Here is a 25,021-nt window from a genome sequence, read left to right on the forward strand (position 1 = left end):
GACTCTTGAGAGTCCCTTGGACTGCAAGGAGATCCAACCAGTCCATTCTGAAGGAGATCAGCCCTGGGATTTCTTTGGAAGGAATGATGCTAAAGCTGAAACTCCAGTACTTTGGCCACCTCATGCGAAGAGTTGACTCATTGGAAAAGACTCTGATGCTGGGAGGGATTGGGGGCAGGAGGAGAAGGGAACGACAGAGGATGAGATGTTTGGATGGCATCACTGACTCGATGGACGTGAGTCTGAGTGAACTCTGGGAGTTGGTGATGGACGGGAGGCCTGGCGTGCTGCGATTCATGGGGTCACAAAGAGTCGGACACGACTGAGCGACTGATCTGATCTGATCTGATGCTGTTTAAAATGATTCCATAATATTTCAAATTTACAAAGTCTGTAAACATAAACTTTAATGGTTGCATTGGATTTCATTGCAGCAAGGTAACACAATTTATTTGAATACTATTGTTGACCATTTCATTTTGGATATTAAACATCTTCTATCATTCATGTTTATTTGCATTTGTAATTACTTCCTTAGATAAGATTCCCAGAATTTATGGACCAAGGGAATGAATATATTCAAAACATATTCAATATGAATATGTTGATTCATACTGTCATCTTCAAATAAAAGTATATTATACTCCCTCCAGGAGTATGTCAGAGCCTATTTCAACACACTCTGGCCAGCACTGAATAGTCTCATTCTTCTTATTCTTTTGCTAATTTTCAGTTCAAACTGACATCTCCTTGTTTATATATGCGTCTCCTTTGCCTATGTGTGGGTCTGAAATTTTTTTCTTATGTTTACCTAGCACTCACATTTCCACTTTTGTGAACTATCTGTAGATGAAGGACATTCATTCTTTCCAACCTAGTTATGCTTGTAGAGGTTAAAAGCAATAATACTCATTTATTTAAACAGCAACTTAAAATTTTTTTTCTCCATTTCTACTCAGCTTGAAGGTTCTTAACCCTTATCAGATTCTCCAAGGACCGTTGCTGCTGGTTTTTCTAGGAACAGGCTTCTTTAATGCTTCTGAGATGCTCTGGGGTTTCTGAAAGGTGCTTCCTCATGTCAGTTCAGTTGTCTTTATCTGGTAAACATTTCAACAGATCCAGACAGTTTTCTCCTGCCTGCTGCCTTCCTACTATGACTTAATCTCTCTATATTCCTTCTAGCATCTCCCTACTATTTGTGCTAGGTCAATTTCTTGAGAGAATAAACCTTCAGTCATCTGTCAGAGTGTGGAAGAGGTAGCCAGCCAGCTATAACAGGTGGAAGGGAACCCGGGTCTAAATACTTCTCATATAAATGTTCACTAATCTTCCTTGTCAGCTCTGCCTGTCACCACTACTCCATTGGTACGAGATGCCTCTCAGTCTAAGCCCTGCTCTGGTTCCATGGTTCCTTTTGGTTATCTCCCTCCATAAAAATTTCATTTTCAGTTGTTCCTCTTCTGTTAAATTAATTAAAAATTTTCCACTTAATTTTTATCTTCTAGGCTTTTACTGAATCTCTTATCTGTTCTTCTCTTCTGTTGTCTTGGATCTTCCCTGGTGGCTTAGACGGTAAAGCGTCTGCCTGCAATGCAGGAGACCTGGGTTCAACCCCTGGGTCAGGAAGATAGCCTGGAGAAGGAAATGGCAACCCACTCCAGTATTCTTGCCTGGAAAATCCCATGGATGGAGGAACCTGGTTAGGCTTCAGTCCATGGGGTTGCAAAGAGTCGGACACGATTGAGCAACTTCACTCACTCACTCTGTTGTCTTGGTCCTTATGGGCTTTGTTGCTGTTGTTGTTCAGTCACTATGTCGTGTCAGAATCTTTGAGACCCCATGGACTGCAGCACGCCAGGTTTCCCTGTCCTTCACTATTTCCCCGAGTTTGCTAAAATTCACATCCATTAAGTCCGTGATGCGATCTAACCATATCATCTTCTGCCACCCCCTTCTCATGCCCTCAATCTTTCCCAGCATCAGTGGCTTTTTCAGTAAATTGGCTTTTCGTATCAGGTGGCCAAGGTATTGGAGCTTCAGCTTTAGCATTAGTCCTTCCAATGAATATTCAGGATTGATTTCCTTTAGGATTGACTGATTTGATCAGTAAAGAATCTGCCTGCAATGCAGGAGACCCAGGTTTGATCTCTGGGTCGGGAAGACCCCCTGGAGAAGAGAATGGCTTCCCACTCCAGTATTCTTGCCTGAAGAATCCCATGGACAGAGAAGCCTGGTCGGCTACAATCCATAGGGTTGCAGTCAGACAAAACTTAAGTGACTGAACACACACATGCAGGTGTTAATGATCCTAACATTCTCCTGTGAAATATTTTCCTCCTTAAAAAAAAAAAAAGGAAAGGAAAGAATGTCATGGGAGTTCGCTTATGGTCCAGTTCCCTTGTGGTCAGCACTTTCACTGCTGTGGGCCCACATTCAATCCCAGGTCAGGGAACTAAGATCATGCCAGCCATGTGGTGAGGCCAAAAAAATAGAAAAGAATGTCATGCCTTCTGCAAAAATGTCTCCCACTCAGCCAACAAACATATTCCTTACTAGTGAAGGGTCTTATTAGTATACAAGCTTGTCATTCAGAAATGGCCAATTGATAGAATATGGTCTAGATTTGAAGCCATGAGGTGATTTATAATATCAACTACTTTTGCCTCTTTAGCTTATTATAGCTATTATAAAAATAGAAATTTCTACGCTATTTCATGAAACAATGGGTTAAATCTTTGTATAGTTCTGAGAAAAAGTTCTTCCTTCACTATATATATATTAAATCTTTGTATAGTTCTGAGAAAAAGTTCTTCCTTCACTATATCAAAGTAACTCGCTTTTCCCTTAATTGTTATTGCATTGTTCCTAGGGTTGCTATTTGAGACTACATAGAACAGTCGTCTTCTACAGTTGGAATCACGGTTACAGTTGGCATTTATTGGGTGTTTACTATGTATAGTGCCTTGTGCTAAATTCCTTATAGACATTATGTTATCTCCCTGTGTAAACACAGACCCCCACCATCCCCTTTTCCACACAAAATAAACCAAGATCTTACAGCTGTTTTTCATATGATTGTTTCCAGACCTTCTAACATTTTGATTACCTTCCTCTGGTCAGCTCTCTTTTTGTCAATGTTCCTCTTAAACTGTGGCACCCTATCTAGTCACAATCTTCCAGATATGAGTTAACCAGTTCCAAATACAGAGGGCTCTTACTTCCTTGGTCTGGAAAGGCTATTTCTCTTAGTCTGGCCTAAGAAGAAAAGGGGTTTTAATTTATTTGTTTTGGGGGTGTTTTATGGAAATCACATGACTTGCTCATGTTGACCTTGTTGTTAGCTAAAACCCTGAAATCTTTGTAGAAACTGCATATAAGTCCAGTCTCTACCACCCTGTGCAGTTGATTTTTAAAGTAAGGGAAACGTTTACTCTGTCTGCATTTATCCTTATTAAATTGATTCTCTTCAATTCACTGTTCTTTCCAGGCTATCAAGATCTTTTAAAACCCTAGTTTACTACTCAAGACATTAACTTCTTTTATAGCATCTGAAAATGAAGTAAGCATGTCTTCTATGTCTTCATCTAAGCTGATAATTGCACATGTTGAATGGCCCCATGCGGCATGCCAGCTAAAATTCTTCCACCTGGTTGATAATCAGTCCATTAGTGGGAGATCCTAGATTAACGAATCATTAATCTACCTATTATATTTATCTTCTGGATCCTTTTCTTCGTCTTGTCCCCAGTGATACCCAGTGTCAGTTGCTTTGCTAGAATTATGATGCATTCCTTCAATATGTCTGCTGTGCGGCACTCAGTCATTCAGTCAACTCTTGGTGACCCCATGGACTGTAGCCCGCTGGCAGTTTGGTAACATACAAACAAAAAGAATAGCTATTGTTAAGTTGTTCTTAGTGAATCCATACTGATTACAATTTTCTTTCCTGACCTAACAAATAATCTATTTCAAAATTCACCACAGAATTTTGCCAAAGATCTTTTTAATTTAGGATTCTGTTCCTGGAATTCATATTCTTCCCCACTCTTATCCATACATGCTTTGTAAATACTGGGACAATATTTGCTCATCTTCATTCTTAATACCTCTCTTTCATCCTAAGATTACTGATGTTGGAGTTGGATTCTTATCTGTCCACGGGTATGGAATCCAGCATTATCTGTTTCCCTAAATTCATTTAAAGCAGCCAGTTACTTCTGTCATACTCTCAAGGAACTCGATACTTTTTTGATATTATTTTATCTATTATTTCTTATTTGAGTGTGAGTACTTTCACAACAATGCAAGAGGTAGGTGAGTTGATTATTTTTATCTTCCTGCTTTAGAAGTCACTGAGACTCAAAGAGATTGAGCAGTTACTGAGGAGCAAAGTTAGGAATGAACCCAATAGTACTTGCCTCCAAGTCCAGGGCTTTTAAACTTATATTTGTTTTCTCCTTTTCTTAACTTCCAAGCAAAACGTTGCCTTTGTAAGTGAATCTTTATGTTTTGTGTTTCAGGAAAAATTAAAAATCAAAGCTATGTAACCTAAAGTTTAACTCTCTTAGTTTTTAAGCTAGAACATTTGGATCCAAATTTAATGTCTGGTCCCTAAGCTGTGACCCAGAAAATTATCAATTATTTGTTTCTTTTCTGTTTTACTTTTAAATGTCTTACTTAACATGTGTTTCAATCTTTAAAAAAAAAAATAGTCCCTAAATAAATCAAATAATCCTTTAGATTGGCTTTTTTCCTCAGAAAACCTCATTACAGCTACTAAAACAGCATCTCCATTATCAGCTCCTTCATTTCTATACTCCCAGAGAGAAATTTTATTCATAGTTTCAGTCAGTTCAGTTCAGTCACTCAGTTGTGTCCGACTCTTTGCGACCCCATGAATTTCAGCACGCCAGGCCTCGCTGTCCATGACCAACTCCCGGAGTTCACTCAAACTCACGTCCATCGAGTCAGTAATGCCATCCAGCCATCTCACCCTCTGTCATCCCCTTCTCCTCCTGCCCCCAATCTTTCCCAGCATCAGAGTCTTTTCCAATGAGTCAACTCTTCGCCTGAGGTTTAGTATATATTTAAAAGTGAAAAAGTGAAAGTGTTAGTCACTGAGTCATGTCCAACTCTTTGCAACCCCATAGACTGTTGCCCGCCAGGCTCCTCTGTCTCTGGGATTCTCCAGGCAAGAATACTGGAGTCGGTTGCCATTACTGCTCTCTTAATCCTCAAGCACCTGCTTTGGTTACCCCAGGAATCAGTTCTGCCATTCCTGTCAGAATTTAAAAATGCTATCATGCCTTAATAAAAGGAAAGAAATTTACCTGCCAACAATAAAGGACAATGAAAAAATAGATCAACATAAAACCACAAAAGAACACAAGCTTTATAAATAGTGACAATGGCTAAAAATCTAACAAATATTTGCATGTGTGTAAATGCATGTAAAGGATTTATGCTTTTAATAATACATAATTTTTGGTTTTCATTGGTCTTTGTTGTATGTAGATTAGAATTCCTTTGTATTTATACTGCTTGTGTTTCCTGGACCTCCTTAAATCTGTTTCTTTTTTTTTTTTTTTTGCTGTTTTATTTATTTATTTAAATAAAATAAAATAAAAAATAAAGTCACCCACCAAGTGACAGCTACACAAATCTGTTTCTTGATTTCTTTCATTAGTTTTTCAGAGTTCTCAGCCATTATCTTTTCAAATGCTATTTCTTTTGTTTGTTTGTTTTAATATAAATATATTTAATTGGAGGTTAATTACTTTACAATATTGTATTGGTTTTGCCATACATCATTTCTGGCCCATTATCTCTTTCTTCTCCTCATTCCTTTAGAGTTCCCCGTAATACATATATTACCTCTTCTCCCTTTACCCTCTGAACCTTGTAGTCATAGAAGACTCTTGAGAGTCCCTTGGACAGCAGGAGATCAAACCAATCATTTCTAAAGGAAATTAATCCTGAATATTCATTGGAACACTGATGCTGGAGCTGAAGCTCCAATACCTTGGCCACCTGATAGGAAAAGCCAATTCACTGAAAAAGTCCCTGATGCTGGGAAAGATTGAGGGCATGAGGAGAAGGGGACAACAGAGGCTAAGATGGTTAAAAGTCCCTGATGCTGGGAAATATTGAGGGCATGAGGAGAAGGGGGCAAGAGGCTAAGATGGTTGGATGGCATTATCAACTCAATGGACATGAGTTTGAGCAATGCTGGGAGATAGTGAAGGACAAGGGAGCCTGGCATGCTGCAGTCCTTGAGGTTGCAGAGTTGGACACGACTTAGCAACTGAAAAACAACAATTTTTCTCCATGTTCATTCTCTATATTTTCTTCTGACCTTTCTTCTAGTTTTCTAATTCTCTGTGTCTAACATACAAATACATTTATTGAAATCTTAAATTTTAGTTCTGTGTTATTCTTCTATTGTGTCATAGAGCTTCCAATTGTATTCTTAATTCTCTATTTCACTGTATTTTCTTGAACATAGTACACATATTTATTTAAAGACTATATCTAATAACTACAAAATCTAAAACACCTGTAGACCTTTTCCTATTGTCTGTTGTTTCTACTGTATTTTGTTCATAAAGTTTTATCAATTTGTTTAGTTCAGTTCAGTTCAGTGGCTAAGTCGTGTCCAATTCTTTGCCACCCCATGGACCGCAAACACCAGGCCTCCCTGTCCATCACTAACATCCAGAGTTCACTCAAACTCATGTCCATTGAGTTGGTGATGCCATCCAACCATCACATCCTCTGTCATCTCCTTCTTTTCCCACCTTCAATCTTTCCCATCAACAGCGTCTTTTCAAATGAGTCAGTTCTTTATATCAGGTGGCCAAAGTATTGGGGTTTCAGCTTCAACATCAGTCCTTCCAATGAACATTCAGGACTGATCTCCTTTAGGATGGACTGGTTGGATCTCCTTGCAGTCCAAGGGATCCTCAAGAGTCTTCTCCAACACTACAGTTTGAAAGGATCAATTCTTCCGCACTCAGCTTTCTTTATAGTCCAACTCACATATCCATAGATGACTACTGGAAACATCATAGCTTTGACTAGAAGGACCTTTGTTGGCAAAGTAATGTCTCTGCTTTTTAATATGCTGTCTAGGTTAGTCATAACTTTCCTTCCAAGCAGTAAGCATCTTTTAATTTCATGGCTGCAGTCACCATCTACAGTGATTTTGGAGCCCCAAAAATAGTTTCTCACTGTTTCTCCATCTATTTCCCATGAAGTGATGGGACCGGATGCCATGATCTTAGCTTTCTGAATGTTGAGCTTTAAGCCAACTTTTTCACTCTCCTCTTTCACTTTCAAGAGGCTCTTTAGTTCTTCTTCGCTTTCTGCCATAAGGGTAATGTCATCTGCATATCTGAGGTTATTGATATTTCTCCCGGCAATCTTGATTCCAGCTTGTGCTTCATCCAGTCCAGTGTTTCTCATGATGTACCCTGCATATAAGTGAAATAAGCAGGGTGACAATATACAGCCTTGACGTACTCCTTTTCCTATTTGGAACCAGTTTGCTGTCCTGTGTCCAGTTCTAACTGTTGCTTCCTGACCTGCATACAGATATCCCAAGAAGCAGGCAAGGTGGTCTGGTATTCCCATATCTTGGAGAACTTTCCAGAGTTTGTTCTGATCTGCACAGTCAAAGACTTTGGCATAGTCAATAAAGCAGAAATCAATGTTTTCTGGAACTCTCTTGCTTTTTCCATTATCCAACGGATGTTGGCAATTTGACCCCTGGTTCCTCTGCCTTTTCTAAATCCAGCTTGAACATCTGGAAGCTCACAGTTCACATACTGTTGAAGCCTGACTTGGAGAATTTTGAGCATTTCTTTACTAGCGTGTGAGATGAGTGCAATTGTGCGGTAGTTTGACCATTCTTTGGCATTGCCTTTCTTTGGGATTGGAATGAAAATGGACCTTTTCTGGTCCTGTGGCCACTGCTGAGTTTTCCAGATTTTCTGGCATAAATGAGTGCAGCACTTTCACAAAATCATCTTTTAGGATTTTAAATAGATCAACTGGAATTGCATTACCTCCACTAACTTTGTTCGTAGTGATGCTTCCTAAGGCCCACTTGACTTCACACTCCAGGATGTCTGGCTCTAGGTGAGTGATCACACCATCATGATTATTTGGGTCATAAAAATCTTTTTTGTATAGTTCTTCCGTGTATTCTTGCCACTTCTTATTAATATCTTCTGATTCTGTTAAGACCACACCAGTTCTGTCCATTACTGAGCCCATCTTTGCATGAAATGTTCCCCTGGCATCTCTAATTTTCTTGAAGAGATATCTAGACTTTCCCATTCTATTGTTTTCCTCTATTTCTTTGCACTGATCACTGAGGAAGGCTTTCTTATTGCTCCTTGATATTCTTTGGAACTCTCCATTCAAATGGGTATATCTTTCTTTTCTCCCTTGCCTTTCACTTCTCTTTTCACAGCTATTTGTAAGCCCTCCTCAGACAATGATTTTGCCTCTTTGCATTTCTTTTTTTGGGGATGATCTTGATCACTGCCTCCTGTACAATGTCACGAACCTCCATCCATAGTTCTTCAGGCACTCTGTCTATAAGATATAATCCTTTGAATCTATTTGTCACTTCTACTGTATAATTGTAAGGGATTTGCTTTAGGTCATAACTCCATGGTCTAGAGGTTTTTCTGACTCTCTTCAATTTAAGTCCAAATTTGGAAATAAGGAATTCATGATCTGAGCCACAGTCATCTCCCGGTCTTGTTTTTGCTGACTGTATAGAGCTTCTCCATCTTCGGCTGCAAAGAATATAATCAATCTGATTTTCGTATTCACCATCTGGTGGTGTCCATGTGTAGAGTCTTCTCTTGTGTTGTTGGAAGAAGGCATTTGCTATGACCTGTGCATTCTCTTGGCAAAACTCTATTAGCCTTTGCCCTGCTTCATTCTGTACTCCAAGGCCAAATTTGCCTGTTACTTCAAGTATTTCTTGACTTCCTACTTTTGCATTCCAGTCACCTATAATGAAAAGGACATCTTTTTTGGGTGTTAGTTCTAGAAGGTTTTTTAGGTCTTCATAGAACTGTTCAACTTCAGCTTCTTCAGCGTTACTGGTTGGGGCATAGACTTGGATTACTGTGATATTGAATGGTTTGCCTTGGAAACGAACAGAGATCATTTTGTCATTTTGGGGATTGCATCCAATCTCATTTTGGACTCTTTTGTTGACTATGATGGCTACTCCATTTCTTCTAAGGGATTCTTGCCCACAGTAGTAGATTGAATGGTCATCTAAGTTAAATTCACCCATTCCAGTCCATTTTATTTCATTGATTCCTAAAATGCCGATGTTCACTCTTGCCGTCTCCTGTTTTATCTGATTCATGGACCTAACATTCTAGGTTCCTATGCAATTCTGTTCTTTACAGCATCAGACTTTACTTCCATCACCAGTCACATCCACAATTGGGTGTTGTTTTTGCTTTGGCTCCATCTCTTCATTCTTTCTGGAGTTATTTCTCCACTGATCTTCAGCACATTGTATGTCTGGCATTTTTTTATTTTGATGCTGCACAATGTTTTTACAGAACTGTTTATAGATCTAATTACCATCCAAAGATGCTTTCTTTCTCCAAAGAGGTTTTATGTATGCTTCTGTCAAGTAGCTAAAGGTATGAACAGTTTGAAATAACTTCAATCTAATTTCAGGGATTGAGATGATTTAAAACTAAGCAGAACTCTAAGAATTCCCATTTACTTTGGGTTTACTCTTATATTTTGAGTATGAACTTTCCAGGTACAATCTAACTGATGCAACTTCACTAGGATTCCCAACAAGTTGGCCTGTCCTGGACTCTAATCCTTACTACAGCCGCATGAAGCTATCCCAAGTTCTCTGCTCAAACTGTCATCACATAGAAAAAAATTTCTTTCTTTCGATCTACATGAGATGACAGATATTAACCTGAACTTACTGTGGTAATCACTTCACAATATAAGTAAGTCAAATCATTATACTGTACAATGTAAGCTTGCATAGTGTTATAAGTCAATTATATCACAATAAGACTGGAAAAATAAATAAGCATAAAAATAAAAACCTCTTCTTAGGTCCTCAATATTTCCTCCAAATTTGGAAAATGCCCCAAAGGAAAAGTGTCCCTAGGTGCTAGGCTCAGCTTGCTGGGTATCTGTTTTCTTCATATCCTAGACAATAATTCTTTATTATCTTGTTAGTTGTCTGATGTTTTCAAATAGAGTTTTAAAATGTGTTTATCCAGAACTTTCTGTCCTTTACAGAAGGTTCAATGAAATTATCCAGTCTGCCATTACTAGAAACAGAAGTCTCCAGAACTTTTATTTATACATGGTTCATGCTAGTAATTTCTATAGCCAAATGTCAGCAGTCAGGCTCATCTTTGTTGTTTTTTTTTTTCAGGCTCATCTTTGAATCAAGGACCTTTCCCTTGCCAGCACAACTATAACGAGTCAACAGTATTACAAAGGTGTACTAATTTCAATGTTGTTGCTGTATGCCTATATTCAGCCCACCTTACTTTAGATAAGAGTCTCTAAGTTTCATTTCAGTTGGCTTTACTTGGTAACACCTCCCCAATTGTTACTGCTACAGAAAATGTTATTAATCAGGATGGTGCAATGGAAAGAACACTGAAATTGGAGTTAGAAAACCTGGATTTGAATCTGTTTCTACCATGAGTTTACTGCCTTTGTTTCATAGTCTCACTCACACTGAACTCTCTATGGAGCTTCCCTGATGACTCAGTGGTAAAGAACCCGGCCTGCCAGTGCAGGAGACTCGGCTTCAATCCCGTCTGGAATAATCCCATATGCCTCAGAGCAGGTGGGCTCATGCACCACAACTACTGAGCCTGTGCTCCAGAGTCCACGGACTGCAACTACGAAGCCCACACTCCCCAGAGCCCAGTGCTCTGCAACAAGAGAAAGCGTTAGCTGCTCAGTCATGTCCGTCTTTGTGACACCATGGACTGTAGCTCACCAGGCTTCTCTGTCCATGGGATTCTCCAGACAATGATACTGGAGTGGGTTGCCATTTCCTTCTCCAGGGGATCTTCCTGACCCAGGGACTGAACCTAGGTCTTCTGCATTGCAGGCAGTTTCTTTACCATCTGAGCCACCTGGGAAGCTCTGCAACAAAAGAAGCCATCACAATGAGGAGCCTGTACACTGCAACTAGAGAGTAGCCTCTGCTTGCTTGCTTGCTAGGGAAAAGTTGGTGCAGTGACCAAGACCCAGCACAGCCAAATATAAATAAATAAATAAATAAAATTGACCAAACAAAAAATTTAAACCCTCTATGAATAAGCAGACTAAAAAGATGAGTCAAAGTCAGTCTTTGGCTTCTACTCAGTTTCTATACACTTTCACATGTTTATTTATATTAGGAATAATACCTTTCACGTGGTTGTTGTGAGGATTAACTAAGGAAACACGTTATAACCATTGAATTCATAACTAAGAGGCACTTAATGTTTATTGAATGTTTTTCATTTTTGACATGGTGTTTTATGTAACAGTTTTGTTTTTGAAAAATTTGTAAATTATGCTTTCAAAGCACTAAGGAAACTAAGTTTTAAAAGGAAATTTATTGAAGATGTGGGAAGACTCCTATACTCTAATACTGCAGAGTATTAAATCCACTTCATTTAATCTCTTGTAATCATACTGATTTTCATAAAATCAGTGTATTAGAGTATGTTTAACCTGCAGTCAAGACACAAGCACTTCCTCTCTTTGGACGGTCTGGAAGCCTCACAGCATTGATGGGGTCCCTTGCTGGGACCATAAGCAATGCTGTGGTTCTGTGTGTCTACAAGAGTGAAGTGTTGACCCGAATGTAGAGTATACACCATAAAAGTATCCTATGAGGCCATGAGGTTTAGTAAGCACCTGGAAAAAACACCTTACAATCAATTTCCTAAGGCCCCAATCCCAGATATTAATTCAAACATGATTCTGTGGTTCTGAAGGGTGAAATGTTTTATGACATTATTGCATTTCAGAAGATTTCATCATTTATTATGTTGATTGAAACTTTATCATTGTTTTAAGTTGCACTCTTCGTGAGATCATTTTGTTCCCTTAGAATCTAAATCCGGGTAATGGCTATGGTGCTTTTAGTTTGCAGTTGTCTGTAGGTTGTCATTTTCTTAAAAACGTTTTTAAAAAAACAAAACACCTTAGCATTTTAATGGAAATATAAACACCCTCACTTCATTTTGATAATGTGCTAGCAGTGAATATAAATGATAATAAACAAATGTGGATTCAGTACCATAATTCAGGAAATAACATTACATTAGAAATTTCAAATAATCTTTTTTGGGGTGAATGTAGGCTTGAAACAATATTCAAACTCATTACTAAGAAAATATTGGTAATAATTAGCTTCTTAGCAACACATGGATTTTTCAGGTCAAGTATCTTTTAAAAATGTTAAAACAAAGTAGAAATTTTCATGAAAGCCTTCCATTTGAATGTGTGATTCACTTTATAAAATACCTTAGAAGACCAATATTCTATGATACACAGTTTTGCATATTTACTGTCATTTCATTTCAAAATTGGAGAAGGCAATGGCAACCCACTCCAGTACTCTCACCTGGAAAATCTCATGGATGGAGGAGCCTGGTAGGCTGCAGTCCATGGGGTCGCTAAGAGTCAGACATGACTGAGCGACTTCACTTTCACTTTTCCTTTCACGCATTGGAGAAGGACATGGCAACCCACTCCAGTGTTCTTGCCTGGAGAATCCCAGGGACGGGGGAGTCCAGTGGGCTGCCATCTATGGGGTTGCACAGAGTGGGACATGACTGAAGCAACTTAGCAGCAGCAGCAGCAGCGTTTCAAAATTGGCTCCAATGTACTGATTTTGTGCTGTGTATTCTTGAAATTATGGTAACTAATTTCCAATAGATTTCAAAATTAACAATGGTGTTATGATACCTGGTGAGACTCTGAGGCTGGAAAAGATTGAAGGCAATTGGAGAAGAGGGCAGCAGAGGATGAGATACTTAGATAGCATCACTGACTCAATGGACATGAACTTGAACAAACTGTGGGAGATAGTGGAGAGGGAAGCCTGACATGCTGCAGTCCATGGGGTTGCAAAGAGTCAGACATGGCTTACTGAATGAACAACCACAACAACTGGTACCACTGAGGTAGAAACAACGCAGGACAAGGAGCTGGCTGCCAAGGTTCAGATCCCTGCCCTACTACTTATCAGCTGTGTTAAGGGAAATAAACTGAACTCAAGACTCAATTTTGTCATCTGTAAAATAGGAATAAGAGTGATGGTACCCACCTCAGCATTTTGTGAGGATTAAAAGAGATCAGCCATATCAAGTGTTTTGCATTGGACTGGCAAATAGTAAGCACTCTTTAAGTAGTAGCTATAAGGAGTATATACTAAAATATGTATTTAATACATAGCTTATGTTAGGAAGGAGCAATGAAAGTAAAGGTAGATAATAGATACATAGTCAATATTTTTCAGCCATAAGAATATTTGTGTAGGTCACTTAATAAATCCATCATATTATTTCTGCAACCTAGGATTTACCACTCAGTTGTTTCGCAAATTGACTTACATAGAAAAATGAGATCAAAGAAATAAGTTAAATTCTATCAGTGTAATTTTCTATATGAAAATAGACCACAGTCTTATAGAATATAAAAAAAAAATTATGCCTCCTCATGTTTCCAACTTGCTCCATATTTAAGCATCTCTCAGGAAGAGAAAAATACTTTCTTAATATGATTTTTTAAAAATATCATACACAGAGCCACATCAACAGCCAATAGAGACATTCCTACTAAAACAGGCAAAAATCAAAAGCACCTAATAACATTATCATTATTTAAAATTGCTCTGAAAGTTCTGGACAACATAATAAGATATGAAACAGAAATGAGATATAACAATTGGAAGAGTGAATACATTTATCACATTGCAGATTACAATGCTAGACAATGTCTAACCAGAAGAGAACCAGGAGGAAGTGAGGCTCTCGTTAATTCAACAAATACTTCCTGAGTATCTATGCCAGACATTGTGCTGGTGCCGGGAATGGCAGTGATATGGCTCTTGCTCTCGTGAAGTTTTCAGTCTCATGAGAAAAAGAAAAATTAAATAAACTCAAGAAAGCATGTTTTCAGTGCAAGGTTTATAGAGGAATAACAGACAAAGTGGCAGGAGGTGAGGAAGTAGGAGACGGTATAAAATTTAGAAAGAGGGTCAGGCAAGTCTGTCTAAAGAAATAATATTCAAGCTCAGACAAAGAGGTATGAACAGCAAATTGCAAAGAGCTGGAAACCAAAGACCAGGGAGCTAGGAGAAGAATGGCAGGAGACGAAGTGAGAAAGACAGGCAAGGTTCAGTTTGCAGAGGTTTGGATGCTGTCTGCTGTTAGTAATAGAAAGATTAATTTCAAAAACTTCAAATATGAAGAAGTTTATTATCCAACCCAACAGAGGAGCAAAGGCACATGGTTACAGGCCTGGATATGTCAGCTGCTCCACCATAGCACCAAGGATGAAGATTCTTTCCATGTTGACTCCTGCATTTCAGGGCTGGATCCTCTTATGATGCTTAGATGGCTGCTGAAGTTCATTTTTAAGAGCAAATTAACTCTTCCCAGAAGCATCTTATCCCTTCCCACCCCTTCCTCCCCCAGAAGGTTTGTAACTATGTCTCCTTAGTCAAATTTGTGTTGTGCAAACGCCATAAACTAACTGGTTAAAGGAGTGGAATTACCATGACTGTTCTACCATAACTCACCTACTGGGGCTTGACCACATGCTTCAGGAACACTGATACATAAATGAAAGTTTCTTAACCAGAAGCTCATGAACACCTTGGGTAAGATAGCATTCAAGAGATGTGTAAACTGGGATTGGGAAACATTACATCTTTATTTTTTTAATAATCTCTAGCTGAAATCTTCTTTTAATCATGAAGGTAAGCAAAAAAACAAAAACAAAAGCACAGTAGAATTGGTAGTGTCTGTGACTTTATCACAGTAGGAAGTCACAGATATTTTCATACCACAATACAGTTATGGTTATATCACTTTCCTGCACTCCCTATTTCACCTGTTTTGGGATCAATACATGGAAGGAGGTGAGCCAAAGATGACCCTAAAATTTAATGTTACTATGTACGCTAAACAGCAAATGCTTTCACACTGATAGATGTGTTAAAAATGTAAACTTAATTTTAATGCCTATGTTTTATCCTTTTGTTTGATGCACTAGTAAAGGGATACACATATTACTATTCTACAAATTTGTTGATAACTATATTTCAAAATAATTTATTTTCTTTATAACCTGACATATTTTATATATTAAAAAAGATTATTCTGAAAAGGGGTCCTAAAAGTTATACTAGCCTGTCAATAGGGTCCACCTTGAATCTTCCAGAAAGATCAAAGGCTCAAATAGGGTACAAGGAGAGATTATGTTGGGCAACTAAAAGTACCCATATCAAGGGGTATGAATTTCATATCCAAGGACAACAGAAATTAGTGAAGTGTGTCTTTAAAGAAAAAATTTTATTGAAGTTTAACATACATAGAGTTAAGTCTACTGGGGTGTATTTTTTTTTTCAGGTATTTGTATAGTATTCCATTGAAAGATTTTAAGAAGGATTTGCTTTTTGGAGAGATTTCTCTGGCTCAAGAATAAATTAGAAAAACATCAGAGGTAAAGAGATGAGTTAGGAAGTTATTATAATGGTCGAAGCAAGGGCTGACAATATTTAGATAGGTTTGTGTTAGTTGAAATGGAGAATATGGGGATATATTTTTCTATGGTATTTGGGATATATTTATGTAGAGTTGTAGGCAAGAGCTCATCCAAATTCTGTAGCCCTGAAATTTATACAATTGTGAAAATGGTTTTAAAAAATTACAAAATCACAAATACCAAAAATACAATTAAAAGGGACAGAATCTTGAGTGGGTCCTGGACAAGCTTGAATTTCACTGTGTCACAGTAAATCTGCCTCTGGCTATAGGAAGAGGGCTAGAAATCCCACCAAAAGCTGACATTTGTGGATTATTTATTATTGTCAGATACTGGTTTGTTTACTTTTTGTTGTTATTCAGTTGCTCAGTCGTGTCCGACTCTTTGCAACCCAATGAACTGCAGCATGCCAGGTTTCCCTATCCTTCACTAGCTCCTAGAGCCTGCTCGAACTCATGTACATTGAGTCAATGATGCCATCCAACCATCTCATCCTCTGCTGTCTCTTTCTCCTCTTGCCTTTCCCAGTATCAGAGTCTTTTCCAATGAGTCAGTTCTTCGCATCAGGTAGCTAAAGTATTGGAGCATCACTCATTCCAATGAATATTCAGGACTGATTTCCTTTAAGATAGATTGATTTGATCTCCTTGCAGTTCAAGGAACTCTCAAAAGTCTTCTCCAGTACCACAGTTCAAAAGCATCAATTCTTCAATGAAAGCCTTCTTTATGGTCTAACTCTCACATCCATACGTGGCTACTGGAAAAATCATAGCTTTGACTATATGGACCTTTGTTGGCAAAGTGATGTCTCTGCTTTTTAATATGCTATCTAAGTTAGTCATAAGTTTTCTTCCAAGGAGCGTCTTTTAATTTCAGGGCTGCAGCCACCATCTGCAGTGATTTTGGAGCCCAGGAAAATAGTCTTTCACTGTTTTCATTGTTTCTCCATCCATTTGCCATGAAGTGATGGGACTGGATGCCATGATCTTAGTTTTTTGAATGTTGAGTTTTAGGCCAGCTTTTTTACTCTCCTCTTTCACCTTCATTAGAAGGCTCTTTAGTTCCTCTTCACTTTCTGCCATGAGGATGCTGTCATCTGCCTGTCTGAGGTTATTGATATTTCTCCTGGCAATCTTGATTCCAGCTTGTGATTCATCCAGCCCAGCATTTTGCATGTTGTACTCTGCATATAAGTTAAATAAGCAAGGTGACAATATACAGCCTTGACATACTCCAATCCCAATTTTGAACCAATCTGTTGATCTGTGTCCGGTTCTAACTGCTGCTTCTTGTCCTGCATACAGGTTTCTCAGCAGGCAGATAAGGTGGTCTGATACTCCCATCTCTTTCAGAATTTTCCACAGTTTATTGTGATCCACACAATCAAAGGCTTTAGTGTAGTCTTGAAGCAGAAGTAGATGTTTTTCTGGAATTCTCCTGCTTTTTTGGTGATCCAACAGATGTTGGCAATTTGATCTCTGGTTCCTCTGCCTTTTCTATATCCAGCTTGTACATCTGGAAGTTCTCAGTTCACGTACTGCTGAAGCCTAACTTGAAGGATTTTGAACATTACTTTGCTAACATGTGAAATGAATGCAATTGTGTGGCAGTTTGAATATTCTTTGGCATTTACTTTCTTTGGGATTGGAACGAAAACTGACCTTTTCCAGTCCTGTGGCCACTGCTGAGTTTTCCAGATTTGCTGGCATATTGAGTGCGGCACTTTCACAGCATCACCTTTTAGGACTTAAAATAGGTCAGTTGGAATTGCATCACATCCACTAGCTTTGTTCGTAGTGATGCTTTTCAAGGACCACTTGACTTCACCCTCCAGGATGTCTGGCTCTAGGTGAGTAATCACAGAATCGTGATTATCTAGGTCATGAAGATCTTTTTGCATAGTTCTTCTGTGTATTCTTGCCACCTCAATAACTTCTGCTTCTGTTAGGTCCATACCATTTCTGTCCTTTATTGTGCCCATCTTTGCATGAAATGTTCTCTTGGTATCTTTAATTTTTCTGAAGGGATCTCTAGTCTTTCCCATTCTATTGCTTTCCTCTATTTCTTTGGATTGTTCATTTAAGAAAGGTTTCTTTTCTCACCTTGCTATTCCTTGGAATTCTGCATTCAGATGGGTCTCTTTCCTTTTCTCCTTTGCCTTTCACTTCTCTTCTTTTCTTTTCTCAGACAACTATTTTGCCTTTCTGTATTTCTTTTTCTTGGGGATGGTTTTGATCACTGCCTCCTGTACAATGTAACCAACCTCCATTCCTTAATTCTCACAATAATCTTATGAGGTGTTTTCATCTTTCCCATTTTCATAGATGACAAACTGAGGCTCAGTGAGATGAGAAATATACTCAAGTCCACAACTAGTAAGCAATAGAGCTCATACCTGAATCAGGCTTTCTAGCACTTGATCAGGATTCCATTACTGTCTCAATATATACTTCTAGGTTTCAGGACTGAGAAACAGGTTAGATGATAATACCATTTATTGATATGATAAAACCTACAAGATGAGCAGTTTGAGGGATACTGGAAGAGCAAGAGCTTTGTTGTGAATAAGTCCAGTTTGCAACACTTAATATTACTTAAATTGTGATGTCAAATAGGCTGTTGATATTTAAGTCTAGACCTCACAGAAGAGATGCAAATGGTAGATACACACGTGGAAGTCATCAGCATGGGAATGGATGTGATAACCTAGGGAGAGCACACTGCAAGTGGGGAGAGATGTGAAGGAGACCAAAAAGGGGATGCAGTTAGAAAAGAGGAAAACCAGGAGAGGTCAGTAACCCAGAAGTCAAAGGAGGCCATGATGAAATGTACATACATAATAAAATGTCACTTGGGATATTCAAGAAAATCCCAAACTTTTACTTTTAGAGAGATCTTCCTACAGAGCAAACAGAGATAGAGTAATGAAAAGAAGCCTCTGAGCAAGCACTCTATAAATATAATAAACATTCAAGAGATGACCTGATCACTGGCTAAATATGAGGAAATTTTCAGGTTTATTTCCAGTCCAGCACTATTTGAGGAGAAGAACAGAATTCTGGAAGGTGGAAGGAATGCTAGTTTATAATTGACCCCATTTCTCCCCATTCAACAGATCTTCTTTAAATTTTATTTTTTCTCTCAGGTGTATAGAGTGGGATTGAATACAATTCATGTTCACAATGCATGCATACCCTGAAATAATTCATTAACTTATTTAGTGAGTTAGTTAATTTTGTGACAAAAGCACCCCAAATCCACCACTCAAAACACTGGTCCATCAACCTTGGAAGAAGGCACTCAGGGAGATCTTGTGAAGAGATATTGTTGGCACAGGGGACTGCAACAGCTGGAAAACCCCTGGCTGGAGTTGCAGCTAATTTCTGGAGCTACAAAAGCAAGCAATTCTAAGTCACATTAATAAGACGATCCAAACAAGGGCAGTAAAAGTCCCACTGTCCCATCTGTGCATCCACAGTGTCTGGTCTATTACAATCACTTCTAGGAGTTCTATTTTAAAGGGGATGACAAATTAGAGTATAACCAGAGAATGTAATTCAGGATGGTGAGAAAAGGTGATGAACAACTGAAGATATATTTAATCCAGGGATGAGGATGGTAGAGGTGGCTGGGAGGTAGAGCAAGTGCATTAGATCTTCCAGAGCTGTTCCACATTTGCTGTAGAGGGAAGAAAATGGGCCAAGGTTGATTTAAGTGGGAAAGTTGATCCTAGCTAAGTAAAATGAAGAGCGTCCTAAAAATACCTAGGCTGCTATCAACAGCTCTGAAAGAATAAGTTTTCTGTCTCCAGTGGAATTCATTCAGAGGCTGAGTGACCAGTAGGAGTGCTGCAAAATGAACTAGCCATATTTGGGCTACGATTGGGCCTGATCCACTGACCTTTAGTTTCTCCAGCCTTAGTTTCTTCATCCAGCTCTCTCTCAAATCTGCTTCATAATGATCTGCCATAACTAGTTGGCAACTTGCCCTTTTTTAAATGAAGTATAATTTATGTACAATATTATATACATTACATGTGTACAAGATATTCATAATTTTTAAATATTATACTCCATTTATAGTTATTAAAACATATTGGCTATGGTCTCTGTATTGTACAATATATTCTTGCAGCTTATTTTATACATAACAGTTTGTACCTCTTAGTCTCCTACCCCTATGTTGCCCCTTCCCTCTTCCCTCTCCCCATTGGTAACCACTAGTTTGTGTCTCTATATCTTTGAGTTTATTTGTTTTTTGTTATATTCATTAGTTTCTTATATTTTTAGAGTCCACATGTAAGTGATATCATACAGCATTTGTCTTTCTCTGTCTGACTTAGTTCACTTACCATATGCCCTCCAAGTCCATTCATGTTCCTGCAAAGGGCAAAATTTCATTCCTTTATATGGCTAAGTAATATTCCATTGTATATACATATACCACTTCTTCTTTATCCATTCATCTATTAATGGACATCAAGGTTGTTCCCATATCTTGGCTATTATAAATAAGGCAGCTATGAACATTGGAGTGCATGTATCTATTTTTCAGATTTTCAATGTTTTTATTTTTTTAATTCATTTTTAATTGGAGGATCATTGCTTTACAATATTGTGTTTCTGCCATGCAACAACATGAATCAGCCAGAAGTATACATGTTTCCTTCCTCTTGAACCTCCCTCCCACCCCCCACTCCATCCCACCCCTCTAGGTTGTCACAGAGCACAGGGTTGAATGTCCTGTGTTATATAGCAATTTCCCACTAGCTGTCTATTATACATATGGTAATGTATATGTTTCAGTGCTTCAGTGCTACTTTCTCAATTCTTCCTACCTTTCCTTTGGTTTGTCTTGGAAATGAGCAGAGATCATTCTGTCATTTTTGAGATTGCATCCAAGTACTGCATTTTGGACTCTTTTATTGACTATGATGGCTATTCCATTTCCTCTAAGGGATTCTTTTTTTTTTTTTTTTAACTTTACAATATTGTATTGGTTCTGCCATATATCAAAATGAATCCTCCACAGGCATACATGTGTTCCCCATCCTGAACCCTCCTCCCTCGCCCCTCCCCATACCATCCCTCTGGGTCGTCCCAGTGCACCAGCCCCAAGCATCCAGTATCGTGCATTGAATCTGGACTGGCGACTCGTTTCATATATGATATTATACATATTTCAATGCCATTCTCCCAAATCATCCCACTTTCTCCCTCTCCCACAGAATCCAAAAGACTGTTCTATACATCAGTGTCTCTTTTGCTGTCTCGTATACAGGGTTATCGTTACCATCTTTCTAAATTCCATATATATGCGTTAGTATACTGCATTGGTGTTTTTCTTTCTGGCTTACTTCACTCTGTATAATAGGCTCCAGTTTCATCCACCTCATTAGAACTGATTCAAATGTATTCTTTTTAAAGGCTGAGTAATACTCCTTTGTGTATATGTACCACAGCTTTCTTATCCATTCATCTGCTGATGGGCATCTAGGTTGCTTCCATGTCCTGGCTATTATGAACAGTGCTGCGATGAACATTGGGGTACACGTGTCTTTTTCCCTTCTGGTTTCCTCAGTGTGTATGCCCAGCAGTGGGATTGCTGGATCATAAGGCAGGTCTATTTCCAGTTTTTTAAGGAATCTCCACACTGTTCTCCATAGTGGCTGTACTAGTTTGCATTCCCACCAACAGTGTAAGAGGGTTCCCTTTTCTCCACACCCTCTCCAGCATTTATTGCTTGTAGACTTTTGGATTGCAGCCATTATGACTGGCATGAAATGGTACCTCATAGTGGTTTTGATTTGCATTTCTCTGATAATGAGTGATGTTGAGCATCTTTTCATGTGTTTGTTAGCCATCTGTATGTCTTCTTTGGAGAAATGTCTATTTAGTTCTTTGGCCCATTTTTTGATTGGGTCATTTATTTTTCTGGAATTGAGGTGTAGGAGTTGCTTGTATATTTTTGAGATTAGTTGTTTGTCAGTTGCTTCATTTGCTATTGTTTTCTCCCATTCTGAAGGCTGTCTTTTCACCTTGCTTATAGTTTCCTTTGTTGTGCAGAAGCTTTTAAGTTTAATGAGGTCCCATTTGTTTATTTTTGCTTTTATTTCCAATATTCTGGGAGGTGGGTCACAGAGGATCCTGCTGTGATGTATGTCGGAGAGTGTTTTGCCTATGTTCTCCTCTAGGAGTTTTATAGTTTCTGGTCTTACATTTAGATCTTTAATCCATTTTGAGTTTATTTTTGTCTATGGTGTTAGAAAGTGGTCTCAGATGAGATCAGTCGTTCAGTCGTGTACGACTCTTTGCGACCCCATGAATCATAGCACGCCAGGCCTCCCTGTCCATCACCAACTCCCGGACTTCACTCAGACTCACGTCCATCAAGTCAATGATGCCATCCAGCCATCTCATCCTCTGTCATCCCCTTCTCCTCCTGCTCCCAATCCCTCCCAGCATCAGAGTCTTTTCCAATGAGTCAACTCTTCGTATGAGGTGGCCAAAGTACTGGCGTTTCAGCTTCAGCATCATTCCTTCCAAAGAAATCCCAGGGCTGATCTCCTTCAGAATGGACTGGTTGGATCTCTTTGCAGTCCAAGGGACTCTCAGGAGTCTTCTCCAACACCACAGTTCAAAAGCATCAATTCTTCGGCGCTCAGCCTTCTTCATGGTCCAACTCTCACATCCATACATGACCACAGGAAAAACCATAGCCTTGACTAGACGAACCTTTGTTGGCAAAGTAACGTCTCTGCTTTTGAATATGCTATCTAGGTTGGTCATAACTTTCCTTCCAAGGAGTAAGTGTCTTTTAATTTCATGGCTGCAGTCACCATCTGTAGTGATTTTGGAGCCCAGAAAAATAAAGTCTGACACTGTTTCCACTGTTTCCACTGTTTCCCCATCTATTTCCCATGAAGTGGTGGGACCGGATGCCATGATCTTCATTTTCAGAATGTTGAGCTTTAAGCCAACTTTTTCACTCTCCACTTTCACTTTCATCAAGAGGCTTTTGAGTTCCTCTTCACTTTCTGCCATAAGGGTGGTGTCATCTGCGTGTATGGGATTATTGATATTTGTCCCGGCAATCTTGATTCCAGTTTGTGTTTCTTCCAGTCCAGCATTTCTCATGATGTACTCTGCATATAAGTTAAATAAACAGGGTGACAATATACAGCCTTGACGAAGTCCTTTTCCTATTTGGAACCAGTCTGTTGTTCCATGTCCAGTTCTAACTGTTGCTTCCTGACCTGCATACAAATTTCTCAAGAGGCAGATCAGGTGGTCTGGTATTCCCATCTCTTTCAGAATTTTCCACAGTTTATTGTGATCCACACAGTCAAAGGCTTTGGCATTCTTTTACAAGTGGTTGACCAGTTTTCCCAGCACCACTTGTTAAAGAGATTGTCTTTAATCCATTGTATATTCTTGCCTCCTTTGTCAAAGATAAGGTGTCCATATGTGCCTGGATTTATCTCTGGGCTTTCTATTTTGTTCCATTTATCTATATTTCTGTCTTTGTGCCAGTACCATACTGTCTTGATGACTGTGGCTTTGTAGTAGAGCCTGAAGTCAGGCAGGTTGATTCCTCCAGTTCCATTCTTCTTTCTCAAGATCGCTTTGGCTATTCGAGGTTTTTTGTATTTCCATACAAATTGTGAAATTATTTGTTCTAGCTCTGTGAAGAATACTGTTGGTAGCTTGATAGGGATTGCATTGAATCTATAAATTGCTTTGGGCAGTATACTCATTTTCACTATATTGATTCTTCCAATCCATGAACATGGTATATTTCTCCATCTATTAGTGTCCTCTTTGATTTCTTTCACCAGTATTTTATAGTTTTCTATATATAGGTCTTTAGTTTCTTTAGGTAGATATATTCCTAAGTATTTTATTCTTTCCGTTGCAATGGTGAATGGAATTGTTTCCTTAATTTCTCTTTCTGTTTTCTCATTATTAGTGTATAGGAATGCAAGGGATTTCTGTGTGTTGATTTTATATCCTGCAACTTTACTATAGTCATTGATTAGTTCTAGTAATTTTATGGTGGAGTCTTTAGGGTTTTCTATGTAGAGGATCATGTCATCTGCAAACAGTGAGAGTTTTACTTCTTCTTTTCCAATTTGGATTCCTTTTATTTCTTTTTCTGTTCTGATTGCTGTGGCCAAAACTTCCAAAACTGTGTTGAATAGTAATGGTGAAAGTGGGCACCCTTGTCTTGTTCCCTCTAAGGGATTCTTGCCCACAGTAGTAGATAGAATGGTCATCTGAGTTAAATTCACCCATTCCAGTCCATTTTAGTTCACTGATTCCTGAAATGTTGATGTTCACTCTTGCCATCTCCTGTTTGACCACTTCCAGTTTGCCTTGATTCATGGACCTAACATTCCAGGTTCCTATGCAGTATTGCTCTTTACAGCACCGGAATCTACTTCCACCACCAGTCACACCCACAACTGGGTGTTGTTTTTGCTTCGGCTCCGTCTCTTCATTCTTTCTGGACTTATTTCTCTACTCTTCTCCAGTAGTATACTGGGCACCTACAAGCTTTGGGAGTTCATCTTTCAGTGTCATACCGTTTTGCCTTTTCATGCTGTTCATGGGGTTCTCAAGGCAGTACTGAAGTGGTTTGTCATTCCCTTCTCCAGTGGATCACGTTTTGTCAGAACTCTCCACCATGACACATCCATCTTGGGTGGCCCCACACGCCATGGCTCATAGTTTCATTGAGCTAGACAAGGCTGTGGTCCATGTGGTCAGTTTGGTTAGTTTTCTATGACTGTGGTTTTCATTCTGTCTGCCTTCTGATGGATAAAATTAAGAGGCTAATGGAAGCTTCCTGATGAGAGAGACTGACTGAGGGGAAAACTGGGTCCTGTTCTGATGGGTGGGGCCATGGTCAGTTTAGTTCAGTTCAGTCAGTCGTGTCCAACTCTTTGTGACCCCATGGAATGCAGCATGCCAGGCCTCCCTGTCCATCACCAACTCCCAGAGTTGACTCAAACTCATGTCCATTGAGCCGGTGATGCCATCCAACCATCTCATCCTCTGTCATCCACTTCTCCTCCCACTTTCAATCTTTCCCAGCATCAGGGTCTTTTCAAATGAGTCAGTTCTTCACATGAGGTGGCCAAAGTATTGGAGTTTCAGATTCAGCATCAGTCCTTCGAATGCATATTCAGAACTGATCTTTAGGATGGATTGGTTGGATCCAA

This window comes from Bubalus kerabau, chromosome 1 (assembly GCF_029407905.1).
Source record: "Bubalus kerabau isolate K-KA32 ecotype Philippines breed swamp buffalo chromosome 1, PCC_UOA_SB_1v2, whole genome shotgun sequence".
NCBI lineage: Eukaryota > Metazoa > Chordata > Mammalia > Artiodactyla > Bovidae > Bubalus > Bubalus kerabau.